At 38.4% G+C, this 20,515-nt stretch overlaps 1 protein-coding gene across 1 annotated transcript in view; it reads right to left on the bottom strand.

Annotated features, from left to right (window-relative positions):
• The window catches only part of ABCA12 (ATP binding cassette subfamily A member 12), a 189,205-nt gene extending 168,892 nt beyond the window's left edge, over positions 1–20,313 (bottom strand). Inside the window, exon 1 of the mRNA XM_073218139.1 lies at positions 20,296–20,313. The gene's annotated coding sequence lies outside the window, so the exon portion shown is untranslated. The remainder of the gene's footprint in view (positions 1–20,295) is intronic.
• Between the last annotated feature and the right edge of the window lie 202 nt (positions 20,314–20,515).

Raw genomic sequence — 20,515 nt, 5'->3', positions numbered from 1 at the left:
TTTCCCTTATGATTAGTGACTCTGAGCATCTTTTCATCTGTCTGTTGGCTATCTGTACGTCTTCTTTGAAAAACTGTCTATTCAGTTCCTCTGCTCATTTTTAATTGGATTTGTTTTTGCTAATCATTTGCATGAATATATTACATATTTTGGGCATTAACCCCTCATTAGATAGATGGTTTGAAAATATGTTCTGCTATTCCTTAAGTTGCCTTTTAATTTTGCTCTGTTTTTTATTGTTTCTTCTGCTGTTCTGAACCTTTTTAGTTTGGCATAGTCCCACTTGTTTATTTTTTGCTTCTGTTGCTTATATTTTTGGGGTCATATCCAAAGACTTGTTGCCAAGCCAATGTCAAGGGACTTTTCCCCTGTTTCCTTCAAGTAGTTTTACAGCTTCTGGTCTTATATTTAAGTCCATTAAGTCTTATATTAAGTCTTATATATTTGGTCCATTTCAAGTTAATTTTTGTTAATGGTATAATACGGAGTTCCAATTTCATTTTTCTGCATGCAGTTACCTATTTTTCCCAATACCATTTATTTTTATGCCAGTGCCATGTTGTTTTACTACTATAACTTTGTAATAAGGTATGAAATCAGGAAGTATGATGCTTCCAGCTTTGTTCTTCTTTCTCAAGATTGCTTTGACTATTCATGGTCTTTTGTGATTCCATATAAATTTTAGGATTATTTTTCCAATGACTAAAAATGTCATTGGAATTTTTAGAGATTGCATTAAATCTACACATGGCTTTGGGTAGTATAAACATTTAATAATATTAAATAATTTTTAATAATATTAATTACAATGAACTTAACATTATAACCCATAAACATGGGATATCTTCCCATTTATTTGCTTTATCCCATTTCATTCATCAGTGTCTTATAATTTTCAATGTATAGATCTTTTACCTCCTTGGTTGTTCAGATTTTATTATTTTTTATGCTATTGTTTAATGTATGTAATTATTCAATTTGTCAATTTTTTATGTGCCTCTGAAGAATATAGACTACTTGAGGGTAGAATATTGTTCAAATAAGGACCACTTTAGCAAAACTGCAGACTCAAAAGACATATTTGCTAAATTAATTAACTGATTTTAAATCATTGATACTTATGAATCTAACAATAGTTCCTGTACCAGGAACTGTTTTAAGTACTTCATACATGTTAACTACTTTATTTTCTATCTTGTCGCTGGAGGCTCAGCAGGTGTTCACTGTGATCAAAGATCAGGCTTCCTCTACTGGTGAAAGTGATGGTGAAAGCCACCCATCCTGTTTTTAAAGGGATACACATGGAGCATCAGCCACTCAAATCAAGCCTGCAAATAACAGTATGACAAATATCCCAGCCAAACTGTCCACACATCCCCATGTCACAATATGTAAGACATCTAGCTCAATGCTACGAAGAATACTAAAATGAATAAGATCTGGCTCCTTCTTCAAAGAGCCCTTAACTTTTAAGGGCTGATAAACCTGCAAAGCTCTGCCCCTACTTCCTTTGCCAGCTTTTTCCTTGCTGGATTCCCAAAATGGTTAAGTATGATTTTATATCATCAGGTTGGAGGAAATCAGAGACTTTCTTTTGGGGAAACTGACCCACCCAAATAAAAGACTTCAGAAATTATTTTAGGAGTGTCCTAGTGAGAGAGCCAGGCCCCACATCCAACCACCCCGTGCCAATGACGTAGGGCCGAGACATGGGGCATGCGTTATGACTAATTTTCCTAAAAATGCTGAGATATAAATAGCAAGAACAGGAGGTACTTCACCTTAAGGTTAAGATTCCATTTTAAAAATCAGGGCATTAGGAGGTAAGATTTCTAACATATTTTGTGGTAATCAGACAATAACAGACTCTATCTTTAGGCAGGGAAGGCTTAAATGGTATGTTCCCACTGCTTGAGGGTAATCACTATCTTGGACAACAGGATGAATAAATTTCTTGTGTTAAAGTTATCTAGAGGACTGACCCTGGATGGTGACATAATATCTCTCACCAGAGAGAGATATGAGACCGCATGTCAAGCCTACAGCTGCCCCACCTCCCACCCCGCCGTTTGTCCCTTCTTGAAAGCCTTAAGAATCCTAGGCCCTTAGGTGTGATTCCTCCGAGGTTGCCCACACTCCCTTTTCTTCAAGTGTGTATTTTTCACTTTAAATAAAGACTTCTCACTATTCAACTTATTGCATTTTGTGTCTGTACTCTTTCAGTGGTATCTCTGTTACTTTGCTATTTCATTCAGTTTTCTAGACTTAAGCACTAGTCTTCTTTCTCTCTGTTCTACTTCAGACAAGGAGGAAAGGGCTATTAAGATCTCTGATTTGGGTTTACAAGTTCCCACCCCTTGGGTGATCCAGACAGGACTACAGCTGTACGATCATGCTCTTTAGTAGCCTGCCCCCAAATCTCCTTTATTTGCTTTGGGAAGTTCTCAGAACATAATTTCACTCCATCCAGTGGCTCCCCCAAACCCTGGGATCGTCAGGCCTTAGTTCCCATGCCGGGAAGATTCAAGCAGACCCTGGATGCCAGGTGACCCTGGCTTTAGGAGCTGGCAAAAGATCTGCCCTATGCCAAGAAGCAGTTCAATGGGCTTCCCTTTCCTCCCTCAGGTCTTTCTTATTCTCTGCTGCCTGCAAGGCTGCTGCCATTCACTGCTACTCTTGCTTTTATGAATTCCTTCCTTATCTACATTTGTCTGACCTGGTCAAGAAGTCTTTCTCAATCAGAGTCAAGAGCCCTCCCCAGCCTGGGGTCAAGGTTTTACCTACTGCACAGGGAGAGACCTCCCCAGGTGCAGCTGCCCAAAAACAACATTCATAAATTGGCAAACTGTGTCCAGAAACAGAGCTTCCAGTAATATTTCCTTTAAAAATGAACAGGCAGAAAAAGGAGGCTTTAACATGAAAGGCAGAATTGAACAAACAAAAAAAGGAAACACAGAGAAAGCAAAAATAAGCGAGAAAACAGAAGGCAGCTCTACAATATTTAAACTAATTTTCTTTTAAAAAAGCAAGAACAGATTCTGCAACAGTCTAAAAGGAGCTCTAACATCCATAAAACAAGCAAAGGGTGTTTTGCTACCAAAAAAGAAAAAAAAATTAGACGTATGAAGAAATAAACTCATAGGGGAGGCAAAACTTTTCCTCTAGCCTCTTAGAATCTCCCATAGGGCCTGAGAATTAAGTTGACAAAAGGCAGATTAGTAAGAGTAAAGCATACAAATTTTATTTTTGCATGTACATAGAAGCTACATGGGAAAGTGAACACCTAAAAAGTGGCTAGGCCTCAGTGCTTACACACTAGCTTGAACAAAGAGTAGTTATTGTGAAAAAAGTAACTAAAATAAACAGGGAAGCTCAAGGAAAATAAGAGTTATTTTAACAAGGCTTATTTGTATAGATTCTTCTCAGCCTCCACTCTTAGTCTCTGGTTATAAGGCTGTTCTTCTCCTCCAGGTTCAGGGAGAACATCTTTTACATGGGAGTTTTGAGAAACAAGGAGGTCAGAGGGCCTCTCTCGAACCTATTTTTTTTTTAAGTGCCTTTAATTAAAAAGTACATTTTGGCATGGTGTGTTCTGAACCCTTTCAAATTGAAACATTGAGAAATAAAATAGAGAGTAAAAATAAAACAGTTATTGAAATTGGGGAAAATTATTATTTACTGAATCAATTCAGGGAGTCCAGCATCTAAATAATGATAGTTCCAGAAATAGCAAAGTGGAAAAACAGAACATAGGGAATTACCAAAGAATAAAGCAGGAATATTTTCCAGAACTGAAAGACATATATTTTTAAGTTTAGGGGACCCACCGAAAATTCATGAATAGAAATAAATTCATGAATAACAGGGATCAAGGATAGATCTTAAATGTCACTGGAGTATTAAAAAATCCTCATCTTTAACAAAGTATCAAGAATCAGTATAAAATCATCCTTCAATAAAGCTCTTAATAATATTAATAAGAAGAATCAGCATAGCAACAGACTTTCCACCTGCAACATTGGAAACTGAAAACAACAGAACACTGAGTTCAAAGTTTGAAGGAAAGGTAATTTCCACCATAGTATAGGAACCCAGGCAAGCTAGCAAGTATGAAAATAGGATAAAAGTATTTTAGATCATCAAAATAAAATAAAAGTACCTACCATGAACCTTTTCCCAAGAATCTCCTGAAGGATGTGTTTCCTCAAAATAGAGGAGGAAGTCAGGAAAGATAAAGTTCACACTGCAGGAAAGAGGGAGGCCCAAACAGGAGAGAGGTGACAGCCTTCTGTGGAGGCTGATGAAGAGGGATCCCAGAACAGCTTTACCACCAGCCTCGGAGCAGCCAGTCCTGGTTAGACCAGGACCCAGGCATCAGAAGGCCTGTCTCCAAGAAGAAATGAAAATGGCAAAATCCTCATGTGTTTTATATTCAGAGGAAGTTGTGAAAATGTAACAGAAGCAGCAGAGAAGCAGCAACTGTTGAGGAAATGAAGGCCCCAACTCAGACTTTAGAATGTGTGTTTTTTGTCACTAAGAAGAACCACGCTGCAGGAAGAAAGAAAGGGAGGCTCACCAACCAGAGGCTGAAACTCTGCAATCCCAGCCCCACAGCTCAACAGTGTGCTTTTCTGCCATAGAACTCAAGGTCTCTTCCAGGGATTGCCTTGTAGTCAGTAGGATCTCCAAGTTGAGAGAGGAGAGTCAGAATGTAGGCCGTGGTGGTTTAAGTTAACAAACTTCAAAAAGGGCATTTGAAAGGGGTTGACAAAACAAGTTAAAAGGACTTCAGAGTTTGTCCCATAGAATATTTAGGGTAGGTCATTTTCTGAGATTTGAATACTCATCATACAGCTTGATATTATAGAGTGAGCCTTCCCCAATGTTAATTCTAGAAAAAAGCAAATGTTGTGCAAGAGATGTGTAATTATAAAATGAACAATGTCTCAGTTATGAATAATGTTGACATAACCATTATAATAATTCAACTGTTCTAAATAAAACTTGTTTAGAGGGTCTCTGTGTGGGTGTATAGGGTTAGGATCAGGGATGAGCATTGGTTGGCGTGTCGAGGAGAGTAAAATCCTCTTCTACAGTATGAAATAAATAGAAAATGTCTAGAACTTTAAAAATCAAGGAATCAGTACAAGCAGCATGCAATTTAGAAATCTGGAGGTGAAGACAAGAATAAATAGCTTAAAGAGTTGAAAGTGGTTGCCTCTGAGTAGCAGTAATTGGGAGTTTTTCATTATAAGGCAAGTACTACTTTGTATTTTTTTAAATTATGTAAAGCTATTAATTAACAATGATTAAATACAAGTTTTAGTGGGTATGCAGAAGTATAGTAGCCTGGAAAGAGGTTTACCCTTCTGTCTGGAAGGTTTTGCTGGGGAACATTCCTCACCATGCTAAATGTGTAACCTTCAGCTTCTAGTCCTCAACTTTACAGGCTCGAAAACTTAATTTTACCTGCACATAAAAAACAGGTCCATCTCTGGGAAAATCACCTTCATGAAATGAGATATAATAAATTAGGATGAGGTCTCATTTCACTGGTAGCCAGCACACCTATGTCTACAAAAATGGTGTATTCTTTCTGTACAGTAAAGTAATGTTGTTAGGTAAAGGAGAATCACCGGTTTACAATGAGAAGGTCCAGAAGCCCACATGCTCACCACCAAATCTCTCTCTAGAGAGATACACTTAGCAGACTACAGCCAGAAACTTGATTGAAACCAAAACTAAACAAATTCAGAGAATTGAATATTCAACAATCTCATCCTAAGCTGTTAACAATTCTGCAAGGCAGTCTTCTTATCCACTGCCCTGAATATTCAGAATATTCCCTTATTCCAAGAATAAGAAACTGATGCTCAGAAAATTAAATAGTTTGCCTGCGGTCACACAGCTAGCTGGGATTTGAATCGAAGTTTGTCTCATTCAAAATATTTTTGTTGTGTTACACTACCTTCCCGAAATGAACAATGAAATGGGTGATCCTAGGACTAACTCTTCTTGCGTAAATGCTTTTCTCCTCTTTTTGCCAAGAATAGGCCGCTAACAAGCCCATCTTCTAATACAGTGTTAAAAATAAACGAAAACAAGAGAGATTAACGTTTAATGGATACCTACTATATAAGCTCTGTGCTAGCAATTTTTCAGTTCTTATCTGTTTTTAAAACAGTTTATTAAGTGCATTTATAAGTCTTTACCTATTTCTACATGCATTGTTTATTACATGTAAACAGTGGTTATGTTGCATTATTAAATCAGACTTGGAAATCTGCATTGCTATATTTTGGAAATTTTATTGGCATTTTTACTTCTTTGCAGTTAATTGCATAAAAACATGTCCAAAATGTCTAATGCATCTCCAATGAGTAATGCCACAGTCATTTCAGAAAATGAAAATGGAAGTAATAACACATGATATTCTGTTACCACCATTGCTAAAGCCAGATTTTAATGAGCCCAACTGTATAATCTGCCTGAGCATTTATAGACCTCAGGAGGGGAACTCCAGGGCTTCAGGCTAAAAGCAGCAGCAGAGAATGTCTCTCACTAGTTCAAGAGCAGCGTTCCGTATGGCTGCTCTGCTCAGTGGGAAGGTTCGTCAATCCTGCCACTGGCAGGGGGCATTGCCTGGGGCAGAAGTAGGATTGGCCAAGTTTGCCACTGGACATTAAAAGGTATGTAGAAATCCATCAACTTTTTCTCCATTTCATTGTGAAGAAGGCCAACAACTCCACTGCCAGTACAGAAAAGTAGCATTACAAATGTTTGTAACATTTATCTTGTGGAAATTCAATTACATGCCCTGGGAAGGTGGGCAAAGGGCAGTGGGAAAGGCAGAAAATAACAAGATGGAGCAGAACTTCCACCTGGCATCTCTCAATATGCTGAGTGTATGCCTGACATGGGTAAAATAGGAGATGTGAATCTGTTCTCAGTTCATCTCAGTTCCTCTGAGCTTCTCATAGTGCAAGAATCAGATGTATGGAATCTGAGCACTGGTGCTCAGACACAGGAGATAGTCTTCCTACAACATGGTCCCAAAACAGAAGCCAACTCTTTCATCTGGTGTTTAAGGGAAAAAATAGTAACTTGTTCCAAAGTTGGAGGAAAAAGAACTGGCTGAGCTGAGTTTAGCTGTGAGATGATGTGGTAGTGTCCAACTTGGCATTTTCCTGAACGAATTTTGATGGTAACTTTGACTATATGTAGTTTTTCCTTTCTTAATTACCTTGAAAACCTAACTCAGATTTCAGTCCAGCTATCTAAGCACCTTCAAGACAGAGCAAACCCTGAGAACCAGGTTAATCTAGTAACGGAGGAAGTCAGTAAGATTTTGAGATGCTATGAGGAGAAAATCATGATGAGGATATCAGCTATTCTAACATACACCTAGAACACTATAAATCTGAGGTTCACTCCTTTCAAGGACCAGGAGTTCCAGGCATTAGTAGAGGGCAAGAAGACAATTCCAAGAAAAGATTCAGATGTGTTTCTTATTAAAATTAAAACTAAAGGTGTTACGTGTCTTAGATTAAATTTGGCGGTCTTATATTTTAACTTGTATTATATAGGAAATGTCTCTTTATTATTTTAAATATTCCCTGATTGTGCTGTAGCATGATCTGAGGAGTCTTCAGTCATTTCTCAACATGTAATAGTAGGCTACAGGGGCAAGAGAGCTGACCTAAAAGCATGCATTTGCTTCTTATATGTAAGTTCAAAATATATAGTTCATTGTGTGGGCCTATCTTTGTTCTGGCATGTATTTCTTTTATATTTCCTTTATACATCCTTTTGGCCAAACCAGATGTAACTCAGATGTCTACTCAGGGTCCTTGGGATTGCTCCAGATATTGGCAACTTACTACAAGTACAAACAATTAAAGTGGAATAAGTATTTTGTTTCATAATGTAAAAGGTGTTCTTGTGTTAAAAAAGTGCATCTCTATATTCATATTAGAATAGTTGAAAAGAAAAATGAAAAAACCCAGGGGAAAGGTTTGAATGTAAAAGAGCAGCTGAAGGAAATTTGTGGTGTAAGGGCACTGTCCTGTATCCTGACTGTGGCGCTGGTTACATGACTATGCATTTGTCAGAACTTATACAACTGTACACCCAAAAAGAGGTGAATTAAAAACAAAAATTAAGAAAATACTTAACAGCTCTACAAAGATTTGTTTAAAATGAAGAGACAGGTAGATTCATATAACAAGTCAGCAGTCTTAATTTAGGTAAAAAGAGAGAAGTGATTATAAACAGAGGATGAGCAGGCCTAAAAAATATGGTAGCAGACTAGGCCCAAGGAAAGGATCATCAGAAAGGAATTCTATGTGACACCGTCTAGGCATGAGTGCAGTCATGAAAAATGGAAGCAACTCTTTACTTGAGAATCAGTTCCAAGTTGTTCTTTTTTTTAAATCATTTCAGAATTGTGCATTGATTTCTGTCTCTGGAATACAGGCCCAGAAGGAATTTTCCATGTAACAAATGTGTGGAGGCAGTGAACAAAGTGTGCTTGGAGTATTTTAAGTGAACTTTGCATTTCCCCCAGCATTCCCTACAGTTGTTGCATAAAACATAATTTTAATAAAATATTATATAAACATAATATGTTCACAGAAATAGGCCAACTAATCGATAAAAAGTATCTTCTCCTCCCTCCTCACTGTATGAGTAGTTCTGTAATTCACTGTGGACAACTGGCATACCTAGTAAGAGAGGACAAGAAGGAAGTGAATTTCTATGGGAACAGAATCTGGAAGTCCAGCAATGCCAGACTGATGTTGACTGACTGCTCAAAGTGGGTGAAAAATTAATCCTGAAAGACAGTTTAGAGATTGTCTAAGAATGCCTACCATTTAATAGATGAGAAACACTGTGGGCCAAGTGTGGGTAAAATTGTAATATTTCCAGAATATCTTGCCTGGCTTTAGTGCATTTGCATATCCTCAGGGGTGGAGAGAAGTTCATCTCCGTATCAGTGGGTAATTACCTGGACAACCGAGGGCTTATCTGTAGCTGAGAGGTGAGAGGGAGGGCTGGTTGTGCTTCTGCTGGAGCAGGAAAGAAAAACAGCCCTGGACTGCAGTTTGTAAGCAGCAAACAGATTTTAAACTTTATTTCTCCCTTTGACTGGTTTTAGAGGTATTTTGCCATGGGATTTCCTCTCCCCAGACTCACATCTGGCATTAGTCAACAGGATTCCTCTGTCCTGGAAATCTGTCAAAATGGGTGCGACTTTTGGGAGGGCCGCCCTTAGAAATGATGGGGAGAAGAGGTGCTCACACTGAGGGACATGTGTCTATACTTGTGTGGTCATGGAGGTGCCACCACCACTGCTGGCTGTACCAACCCCGGCCTGTGACCTGAGCCTAAGGCCACTGCTGCTGCCGGCTGGAGCCTGGTCACAACTATGGAAAGGAGCAGAGGCCCGGGTCACCTTGATAGAGAAGCAACTGGCTGCTGTGTACCACACCTTGCTGGCTATGGAGCCCATCACCGGAACAGCTCTAACCAAGGTTATAACCACCTATCCCATCACAGGGTGGGTATGAGACTGGATCCAAAGGCCACGGAGTGGTGTGGCACAGACACCTACCATATATCATGTGACTGACCATTTGCTTTTGGCATCCCCAGGGAATAGTGAAGTAGACACACTGGCCCAGGTGTGTTGGCTAGAAGGGAAGCCTGACTCTGATGTGGCCCAATGGCTACATCAGTGTTTGTTGCACACGGGGCAAAAGACAATGTGGGCTGTAGCTCATTGGTGGGGTTTGCCATTGGCCTTTGAAGAAGTCAGCTGAGCCCGGAAGGAGTGCCCTATAAGTTGTGCAGATCAGCAAACCACCAAGAGGGACCTGGAGCTTCTCTTTGCAGCCTATGGCTGGCTGCAAGTGATTGAGAGCGATCAAGGCACCCACTTTACTGGACATGTGTTACAAGAATGAGTACAGCAATTAGAAATAAAGTGGAAATTTCATGTACCATATAATCCTATGGGGACAGGCATGATAGAGAGGTACAACAGTTTGTTGAAATCTGGCCTGAAGTTGGACACCAATAGTCTATGGGGCTGGTCAGTTCACCTATGGACAGTCCTGCAGCATTTGAGCGAGAAGCTACATAAAGGAGCTTTGAACCCTGTGGATATGCTCACACACCTTGCTGCCTCTCCTATACAATTGTACGTCCAAACCAAAGAAGAGTTATGGAAGCCAGAATATAGCCAACAGAGCAACATCCTGCTGCCAGACACTTGGACCAGCGATGGCTGGCCCTTCTGGCACCTTGGGGAAAGGCCTGGAAGCTGGCCTCATGTGCATTCCTGGAGTAACAGCAGAGTGGCCCCCAAAGATCATGGTAGCATACCCAAAACATCCAGAAGGTAAGAGCTCCTTGCGGGTAAGTTCTGTTTTATTTCTATGGCCAGTGCATGTACCTCCCATAGCCCTACCTATATATTGACCCATCTGTAACTCCCACAGGGAGGGGGGTGAAAGTCTGGTATACTAGACCAGGATGAGATCCCATTCCTGCCACTGTTTTATCACAGCACCACTCTCTTGCATGTATCCTACTTGAAGGACAAAATTTGCCTATGCTGGTGTCATTAAAACATGTGTTTTTATTGCCCTTAAGGTTATTTTCTCCTACAGTCCTTGTGGCCTGAATGTGCCCCCTGGCTGCAGCTGCCGCATCATGATTGCTCTGAACCCTCAGCTACTGCCTGCCTATGGAATGGATGAGCTATGGACTTAATCTGCGTAAGACTTTGAACCTAGCTGAATCCTCTGGCTTGAGGATTGTCATAATTTTATTGCTGTTGCTATTGCATGTTATTAGTCTGGTCACAATGCTTCAGTTTTCTTACCCAGGGACCATTGCAGAAGAGGGGGAATGAGCAGATTGTAAGGTGAGATTTCTGGAGGGGTGGCCTGTGGGTAAAATTGTAGTATTTCCAGAATATCTCTTCTGGCTTTAGTGCATTTGCATATCATCAGGGGTGGAGAGAAGTTCATCTCCATATCAATGGGTAATTACCTGGGCAATTGAGGGCTTATCTGTACCTGAGAGGTGAGGGGCAGGGCTGGTTTTGCTTCTGCTGGAGCAGGCAAGAGAAACCACCCTGGACTGCAGTTTGTTAGCAATAAACAGTTTTTAAACTTTATTTCTCCCTTTAACTGATTTCAGTTTTAGAGGTATTTTGCCCTGGGATTTCCTCTCCTCAGACTTATACAGAGATAAAAAGTAACTTGCCAGAAGTTACAGAATTATTAAACTGTATAATCTAGTCTTCTGCCTACAAGCCCAGTGTTGTTGTTTTCTACAAAGTACAATTTGCTCTTCTTCCCAAAGAGGCAGGGGATACAGACGTAAATGTAAAATTTAAATATTTGAGGATACAGTGGAGGAAATGTGTATACTTGGAAATTTTATTGAAGTGGCAAAATGCAATAATTTCTAAATATTGTCCTGTTATTAATAACTATAATTTTGTGATTTTCAGAACTCGGCCAAATGAAAAATAAAATCCATTATTAGTTCTCAGGCTGTCTCTCTCTCCCACATCTTGTAACTAGAAAGTTATAGCAGTACCTACACCAGACCAGAGGAGTGTGCTTTGTGTTGTATTTGCATATAGGAATATATAGCAGGCTTTTCATTTAAGTGGGTTACTGCTTGGCTTGCTCCTAAGATTTGCGCTCTGACCCCAACCTGTTCAACTGTGTACCCAAATCTCAATTTTTGGGATGCCATACATTCATTCATTCCTTTACCAAAATGTAAGAAGTGTGTTGTTCCTGGAAAAGGAGCAGACAAGGTCCCACCAAATGGAGTAAGAGGTTAAAGCTAGAGATGACCCTACCCTTTTGATGCTGACCTCCTTCCTGCCTTCAACTTTTTGTTCTTGAGAGACTGTTGAACTACTGAAGGTGACAGTGGGAAAGACAGGGAGGCAGAGGAAGGAGGAAGATGTTCAATCCAACTAAGAACTGAAAATGGATTTTTTTCACTTGGTTGAGGACTGAAAACCACAGTTATTAGTTACAGGACATTGCTTAGGAAGGTTTGCAATATACAATTTTGGTTCATTGACCAAATAAATGCATTGCTAATCGATACAAATTTTTTTTTTTTGCGTGTGGGCTTTTATACATGCTATTCAGTCCCTGGAAAATAACAGCATTATCTTTCTAGAATTATCCATTAACCATTCTTGAGTGATCACAGGAAAGGCCAACCTGTTAAGTATTTATAAAGATCAACATCAGAAAAATCTTTTGATTTTTTTAAATTTTTTGTTCCCAATTGTTTCCACATTCTTTTTCTTCCTCCTTCCCTCCACTTATGCATATTACAAAATTACTGACCCTCCATTAAATAAACATCAATAATTTAAAAGGATGGATGATGTTATTTTATGAAATTAATTATCAATGGTAGATTTAATGGTAGAAGGGGGAGCTGAAGCTCAGGTTCTGAAATGTTCTTCTCCACTTCTTTTGTTCATATTGTCTGACTCCCCAGAATAGCACTTAAATTCTGCAGAAACAGCATCCTTGACTATCTTCTTCAATGCCATTATCGCCAGGGTCTAATAATAACTGGCCTTTATTTATAGAAGGAGTGAATCGACCAATTAATAAGGAAGGCAGAAATCTTTGATCAAGGGAAACTTCAGGTGTTCATTATTAGGTCTTCATAAGAAAAATCAGTAAAACACTTTTTGAAAAGATTAACTAATATACAAATGAAAAATATTTTTATTATGTCATTTCAGGTTGAGCATATTCACTTTGAGAAATATTGTCTGCAGCCCATTTGCTTTAAGACACCAGTGACAGTTGTGTAGGCCAATAATTTTAATACTCATTATATCACTCCAAGTATTAGTAATTCTAAAGATGAAATCTTATGACATTTTGACAGAAGGCCACCTACAAATGTGTCTGAATTATACATGCAAACAAATCTGAATTAATATCAAAAGCAAAGATCTTTTCCTCAGAGGGCAAGAAGAGAATTCATACCAGTTTATCATTTAATACTTTGGCAAAGGCTTCGGCTGCAAAATTTTTAACATTCTTTTCAGTATTCAATCAAACAACTGTCTGAAGAGAATGTTGTGATTTGGATAATAATTTTCTCAAACACATTTACATCCCTAATTTCTTTTTGAACCAAGTCAATCAACATGCCATTTGGGATGCACCTGGAGGCAACTTGTTTGAAAATTTTTTTTTTCTGTAAAGTGAGAACTACTCAACATCCATTTGCACTTTAACTGCCTATAAATGCCTCCCAAAGTCCCTCATCTCTAAGAGGGAGAACAAAGGAAACAGCCATTTTCAGTCAGTGCTTTGTGATTTCTGAGCCTGGAGAATAGAATACAGGATGCACTCAGCTCTCTCCAGGGCCACTCTCTGGGATGGAGAGGAAGAGGCTGTTTCTTACATTTTCAAAGCTTTTCCTTTAATGTCAGCTGCACTTCCCCTGACAGCCAGTTTGGTATGTGATACTTACTTACTGCCTTATGAGTTTCTCCTGTTTTTTCGCTCACTTGGCAAGTGGAAAATGGGGTAAATATCATACTCTTTAATGACCTACTAATGTCCAGTCCCAAATCCTCCTTTTCAATTTTTTTATGTCTCTTCCTTTCCACCCGCTGTTCCCAGACCTTCAACCTGGCACCATAGTCAGAACCAGCATTCAAAGACTTTACTAGAAGCTCAGGATGGACATGAAGGGAGTTCTTTAAGGAGAAGAGAAAGGGGATAGGTGATAGGAGGAGGAGGACATGAAAATGAAAACATAATGCCTAAGTTTGCTGTTCTCATATAATCATCTCCTCATTACTTACTGTTTCTTTCAAGAATCTGCAGTATGAACCACCTTTCCATCTCCATCTCTTTCAGCTCAGAAACATGAATGGTAATGGCCAGCCAGCCCAGAACAATTTTTCTTCCATGAAGATTCTGTCTCATCCCTGTACTTTGTTCCCATTGGACCCTCCCCCTAGATCACACCCAGTCTCTCTCAGACTCCTCCAATCCTATCATTCTTCAAAAGCATCTCAAATCTACCATTTGTCCTTTATTTCTGATCCCCCATCTAGAAAAATCAAGATGAAAATGGATTTTATTTTTCTTACAGCCATATGAGAAAATACTTGGCTAAATTTCTTGAAATGAGGATGATGCTCTGGGGGCCTAATCCCAAGAAACAAATGGTGTTTATCCTGCTTCCAAAGAAAAGAAGGAGAATGATCTCTAGTAGGTGATGCAATAGAGACCCTGCAAACAGCCTGTGGAGAAATCTAGAGACCACATGACCAAAAATATTTTAAGAATGGAGACACTAACCTCAGATTAAATTGCCTACATGGTGTAAAAGTTACTTTTGTGATTCACCTTGACTAAACTATACCCCAGTTATTTAATCAAACACTAATCTAGGTGTTGCTATGAATGACTTTGTAAATATGGATAATATTCTATAATTAGCTGACTTTAAGTAAAGGAGATTACCTTCAATAATGTGAGTGGGCTTTATCCAATCAGTTGAAAGCCTTAAGGGCAAAACAGGTTTCCTGGAAAAGAAATTGTGCCTCAAGATTAAAGCTTGTATGTACATGTGCATGGATGCATGTTTGTATTGTATATATATGTATATTGCATGTATCTATAACATATACATGTACAACACATATATATGCAAAATACACACGTACATACATATGCAGTCAATTCTCATTATTTATAGATTTTGTATATGATAACTTGCCTACTCGTGAAAACTTATTAGTAATCCCCAAAATAATACTTCATGGTACTTTTGCAGTCCTTCATGGACATGCATGGAGTAGTGAAAAATTTGAGTCACCTGACACACATGTTCCCATCTAAGGTCAAACAGGTAAATCTCTGCCTTCTTTCAGATCTCATGCTGTAAGCAAGTCTCCTTTTCATGGTTTATTTAGTGCTATTTCTTTTGCTTTTTTGTGCCTCTCTTAATTTTGCTGTTTAAATGTTCCCTCTCCCCCAGCATAGTGCTAAAGGGCTACCTAGTGTTTATAAGCACAAGAAGATTGTGATGCATCTTACAGAGAAAATACATGTCTTAGGTCATCTTCGTTCAGGCAGGAGTGACAAATCTATTGACCGTAAGTTCAATATTAATGAATTACATATATATTTATATAAGGTGTTTTTAAACAGAAATACACATAAACCAAGGTTATGTATTGATCAGTTGGTGAGAATATTGTGCCATGGACCCCAAGAACCTGACCTTGTATTTCCCCTAGGAACAGTGGCTCAGTATTTGCTCGTTTAGTTTAATAGTAACTTAATGGTGCATAACTACTATGAATTGTCAATAACAAGAATCCAATGTCTGTGTATGTGTGTATATATACATACATATATATGTGTTTTTGTGTATACATATATATACATCTATCCATGTATCTCCTCTTGGTTCTGTTTTCTCTGGAGAACCCTGACTTCTACACATGGCTGTTGTCTTAGGTCATAAATTATCCCCAGTGCTCCAAAGAGAAACTGATAAGGAACAGAGGAAGCAAGAGACAGAATGGGAAGCCGGGCACAGAAGAAATTTTAGATGAAGCCTCTGCCCTCTGTCATTAACTACAATCTCCCAAAAGGACACACATGTCCATGTACTTTCTGCTCTGGGTGGTCTTGGCAATGGACTCCAGTGGCCCACACATCACCCTCTGAGGAAAAATGCATGGCCAAGCAGGTAAGAGTGAAGCAGCCTCAGGCTGGGACGACAGAGGAGGAAATGACTAATAGGTATCAAGATGGCACCAGTAAGGAGGGATCACCCTTCATCTTTGTAAACCTCACCCCAGCTCCTAGCTGAGTGCCTGGTGTATAATAAATGTTAAGTAAATGTTGAGCAAATAATTGATTGATATTCTTGCATTTCACTAAGAGTTACATGTACAAACAAGGCAGAAGATCAACTATTCTCAGGAGTACTCTTTCATGCTTCTCTAGAGCACAGCTGTTGAAAATATTTGTGAAAGGGAAGAGTTTCGAAAATATGTTCATGGATACTTGACAGATAATTCCTTTTATAGAACTGTGATAAAATTAAAGTTGTAAGACTTTTACCAGAAAATTTTGAGAGCTTATCCTAACAGTAAGACAGAGAAAAAGCCATATATGATAAAAGCAACTTGGAGAAATACAACACCTACATTTCCACATCACGAAACTTCCAGTCCCAATCTCTCTCTCATTCTTTTACACACAAACATGCAAACACACACATACACAGGCACACACACACCACACACAGAAGATGACTATTTCCAGAAGAAAATTTGTACATTTACCATAAAACTCAAATATAAGTAAATAAATATTAGTTATCAGGACACTATGATACTAAGGTATCCAAAAAGTAAGGAAAGATATTTGTATGTAAAATGTGAGAAAATATATTTATACAGATAATATCTAGAATGGTACTTGACTTTTGGGAGAATCATACCAACATTTCATACTTCCAGACCATAGAAGTCTGGCTGATTTCTTAAAATGTTGTAAATACATTTTTTGGCAGGCAAAAAGGGCTGGATTACCCCCATAAGGCAGTTGCAGAATTGCTCAACTCTCAGGGATAGGTCCCTATCACCAATAGAACCAGGTCCCAACTCCTTAGCATTTCAGGTAAGGTCTTTCCCCAGCGGTCTCAACCTGTCTCTCCAGCCACATTTCCTGCCCCTCCCCCATCAACAGAGTTTACAATGGGGCCACCCAAATTACTCATGCTTCCTCAGTGGAAAGGCCGTGCTCTAGCATGCCTGAGTATCTTTCTACTTCCTGTTTCTTCTGCCTGGTATATTCTTTCTCTCTATGGCAAACTCTTACTCATCTTTCAGGAACCAGCTCAAATAAATTGTGATGCAACCAGACCTTGATCCTCTTATTCCAAGGCAGGTGAGTCAAGCCTCCCTCTGTGCTCTCAGAGCTCCTTGCATATCCCATCTGGTGGAACTTTTATCATATTGTATTGTAATTGTGTCGTCTGTGAGCTTCCTAAGGCCAAGGACTATATCCTATTTGTCTTTGTTGCCAATGAGTTTTGGCACATAACAAAATTTCAACAAATCAATCAATAACCTTTCAGTTATAGGAACAATGATGATATGAAATCTTTGGATAAATAGAAGTAATAGGTGAAATGTTTGTTATTTTAAGAATATTTACGAGCATTGTAGAGCAAACAAAACATCAAAAAAAGTCTTTCTCAAAAGAGAATTATCCTTAAGAGATAATCCAAAAGGGGGTACAGAATGATATAATAAAATGTTAGTCTAGGTACTTAAACATGTTAAGTATTTTGAGAAAATGGGAATTTGGAATGAATGATTAACTTGAGATTTGGGCTACCTTCCTAGAATTGAGCAGATACTAGAGGGTAGAGTCGGTGTCCAGGAATTGAAAAAAGCATAACCTGCCCTACAACTTACCTGGAGAAAATTGTGGGGATGGGAGAGGATTATAGTCAAGTGGTGAGTGCCTGGAAGGCTCAACATGAAATAAGGGATACATGTTTCAGTAGATAAGAAGAGCTTCGAAATCAGTAGTCTAGAGCAGGTAATACTCAGAGGTCAATCAGGCAGGCAGCTGACATATATCAGAAAGCCCCAGAACAGGAAGCTCCAGGTCAAGGATAGGACTCCAGGCACTTAAAAAGTTGACTACAGAGTCTAAGAAAGGAATACCAACCATGCTATCAAAACAGAAACTCAGGCAGAAAGTAAGAAGACAGGAATACAGAGTCTGGAATTGGGGTATATGATGTAAGATAGATGAAACATAATCCTAAATATGATTACCAAGTCAGGGCATATTGCCAACTTGGAAATGGCAGCAGGATGAGTGAGATGCTTAGTAATTGGAGCTCCTCACCAAAGGTTCATAGAATTCCCCCAATCAAGAATCGGACTGATCCCAGCCACAGCTATACTAAACGTGCTTTGGGGAATCAAAACTTTAGCTGAGGAGAGAGAGAAGACGCAGGGAGCCAGAAAGGTCAGAATAGATTTCAAAGGAAGGTGGTAAGGGCACCTGTAAGGAAGGCTGGTTGCTCTCTTTAAGATGCTAATGAGTTTTAGAAATATGCAAATGTCAGCACAGACCATGTGCGATTCATGATAGGGATGAAAGGAAGGAAGGAGGGACCAACTTGCTTGATGAAGTCAAGGGCTTGAAACTAAAGAGGTTTTGAATTGTTGAGAAATGGGAGGGAGAAAGAAATGCTTCAAAGAAAAGATTAATTGATTCATAGTTGAGTAGTTCTGAAATGATACATCAAAGTCTCTAGAAGACAGAAAAAAAGAAGAGATGAAAAAATCAAGGGCAGAACTTATAGAAAAGGAGCCCAAGGCAAGCTAGTACAGTTTGTTTTGAAACCACCTTATGTTGCGGTAGATAATTTGATCCTCTGTAAAGTATTTTAAGAATTATATAAACACAATCAGTTTACATCAAGGAAATATTTTCTGGAGCTTATTCCACTAATCCACTTTGATTCTTTGATTATTTTCTATACAGAAAAGTTGATTTTTTTTTCATTTTTACTCATTGTAACTGAAATGACTTATTGAAATTGATTCCAACTTAAATATTACTCTGAAGCTATGATTATTCCATCAGATTTCTTGAGAATATTATGTTTTCCCAATTATAGCTTTCACCATTGTAATTGTCTCTGTCAGCTTTTCTAACAACCCAGTTTCCACAGGTTGAATCTGTCATATTTAAATTTTGTCAAGATGAGTTGACTCTGGTATCAAATTTTAGTGATTAATAAACTTTATCTTGTGAAGATTTAGCTTTTCCAGTTTTATTTAATGATTACTGTTTCCAATAACTCTATTTTTGTCTAATCATCCCCAATATGCTTTTTCTGTAGATTTTTAGTCTTTAGCAAATTTTATAAAGTAGTTTTTATCGCTATTTTACTTTGGAATTTTTTTTTTCCAGTTGCTTTTTTTCCTTTTTTTATTGTGATAAATACATGTAACAAAATTTAGCATCTTAGCCCCTTTTTTTTTGTTTTTTTTGTTTTTTTTTTAGATAATTATTTTTTATTGAAGGGTAGTTGACACACAGTATTACATTAGTTTCAGGTGTACAACACAGTGATTGAACATTTATATACATGATAATTCTAGGTACCAGCTATCACCATACCAAGATGTTACAATATTTTGACTATATTCCTTATGCTATACATTACATCCTGGTTACTTATTTATTTTACAATTGGAAGTGTGTACTTTTTTTTTTTTTGTGAGGGCATCTCTCCTATTTATTGATCAAATGGTTGTTAACAACAATAAAATTCTGTATAGGGGACTCAATGCTCAATGTATAATCATTAATCCACCCCAAGCCCAATTTTCATCAGTCTCCAATCTTCTGAAGCATAACGAACAAGTTCTTACATGGAGAACAAATTCTTACATAGTGAATAAGTTACATGGTGAACAGTACAAGGGCAGTCATCACAGAAACTTTTGGTTTTGATCATGCATTATGAACTATAAACAGTCAGTTCAAATATGAATATTTGTTTGATTTTTATACTTGATTTATATGTGGATACCACATTTCTCTCTTTATTATTATTATTTTAATAAAATGCTGAAGTGGTAGGTAGATGCAAGATAAAGGTAGAAAACATAGTTTAGTGTTGTAAGAGAGCAAATGTAGATGATCTACTTTGGAATATTTCTACCAAAAATATTTATTACAATATTTACATGATGGAATAACTATGCAGAAACTAACAAACAAAAGGTACAAGAATGAATTCTGTGAACTATTATTGTTAAAAAGCAAAAGAATGTATATATACTATGCTATCTTTTGTATAAGAAAAAAGGAAAATAATATATATTATATACAGAAACACAGACACATTTGCTAATTTTTGCAAAAAGAAACATAAGGAGGTGGATTAAAGATGGCAGAATAGGAAGGCAAGATGGAAAAACCTCCTTCCAAAAACACATAAAAGAGGAAAATACAGCAAATGCAGCTAGACCTGAAGCAACCTGAAGACTGCAGAACAGACCCCTACACCTGAGGAAGAAGAGAGCACCACACAGAAAAGGATGAGGCAGCAAAGCTAAGACTGAGAAGGACCCAAGCCCTCCCCCTACTCCAGCCTACAGGCAGGAGCAATAGGAACAGAGCAGGGAGGGGGTAGGAGCCCAGGAACTCTGCATACCTGACAAGGTAGATCTGCTCCAGGAGCACAAGCACACATTACACTGGGTTCTGGTGATTATTGGGGCTGGACATCAGGGGCAGGCAGAACACTCTGGGAGACTGAGACTCCAGCCAGTGAGGAGGACAGGCATGTTCCTCCAGTCCTAAGACCAAAAGCAGAGGTGACAGTTTGAAAGAATTCTGACAGCAGTACAGGTACCAGAGGTGACAAGGGTTGG

The sequence above is a fragment of the Manis javanica genome, chromosome 12, assembly GCF_040802235.1.
Source record: "Manis javanica isolate MJ-LG chromosome 12, MJ_LKY, whole genome shotgun sequence".
NCBI classification, from domain to species: Eukaryota; Metazoa; Chordata; class Mammalia; order Pholidota; family Manidae; genus Manis; species Manis javanica.
Note: the sequence above shows the minus strand (reverse complement) of the source record. Positions and strands in the feature narration are given on the sequence as shown.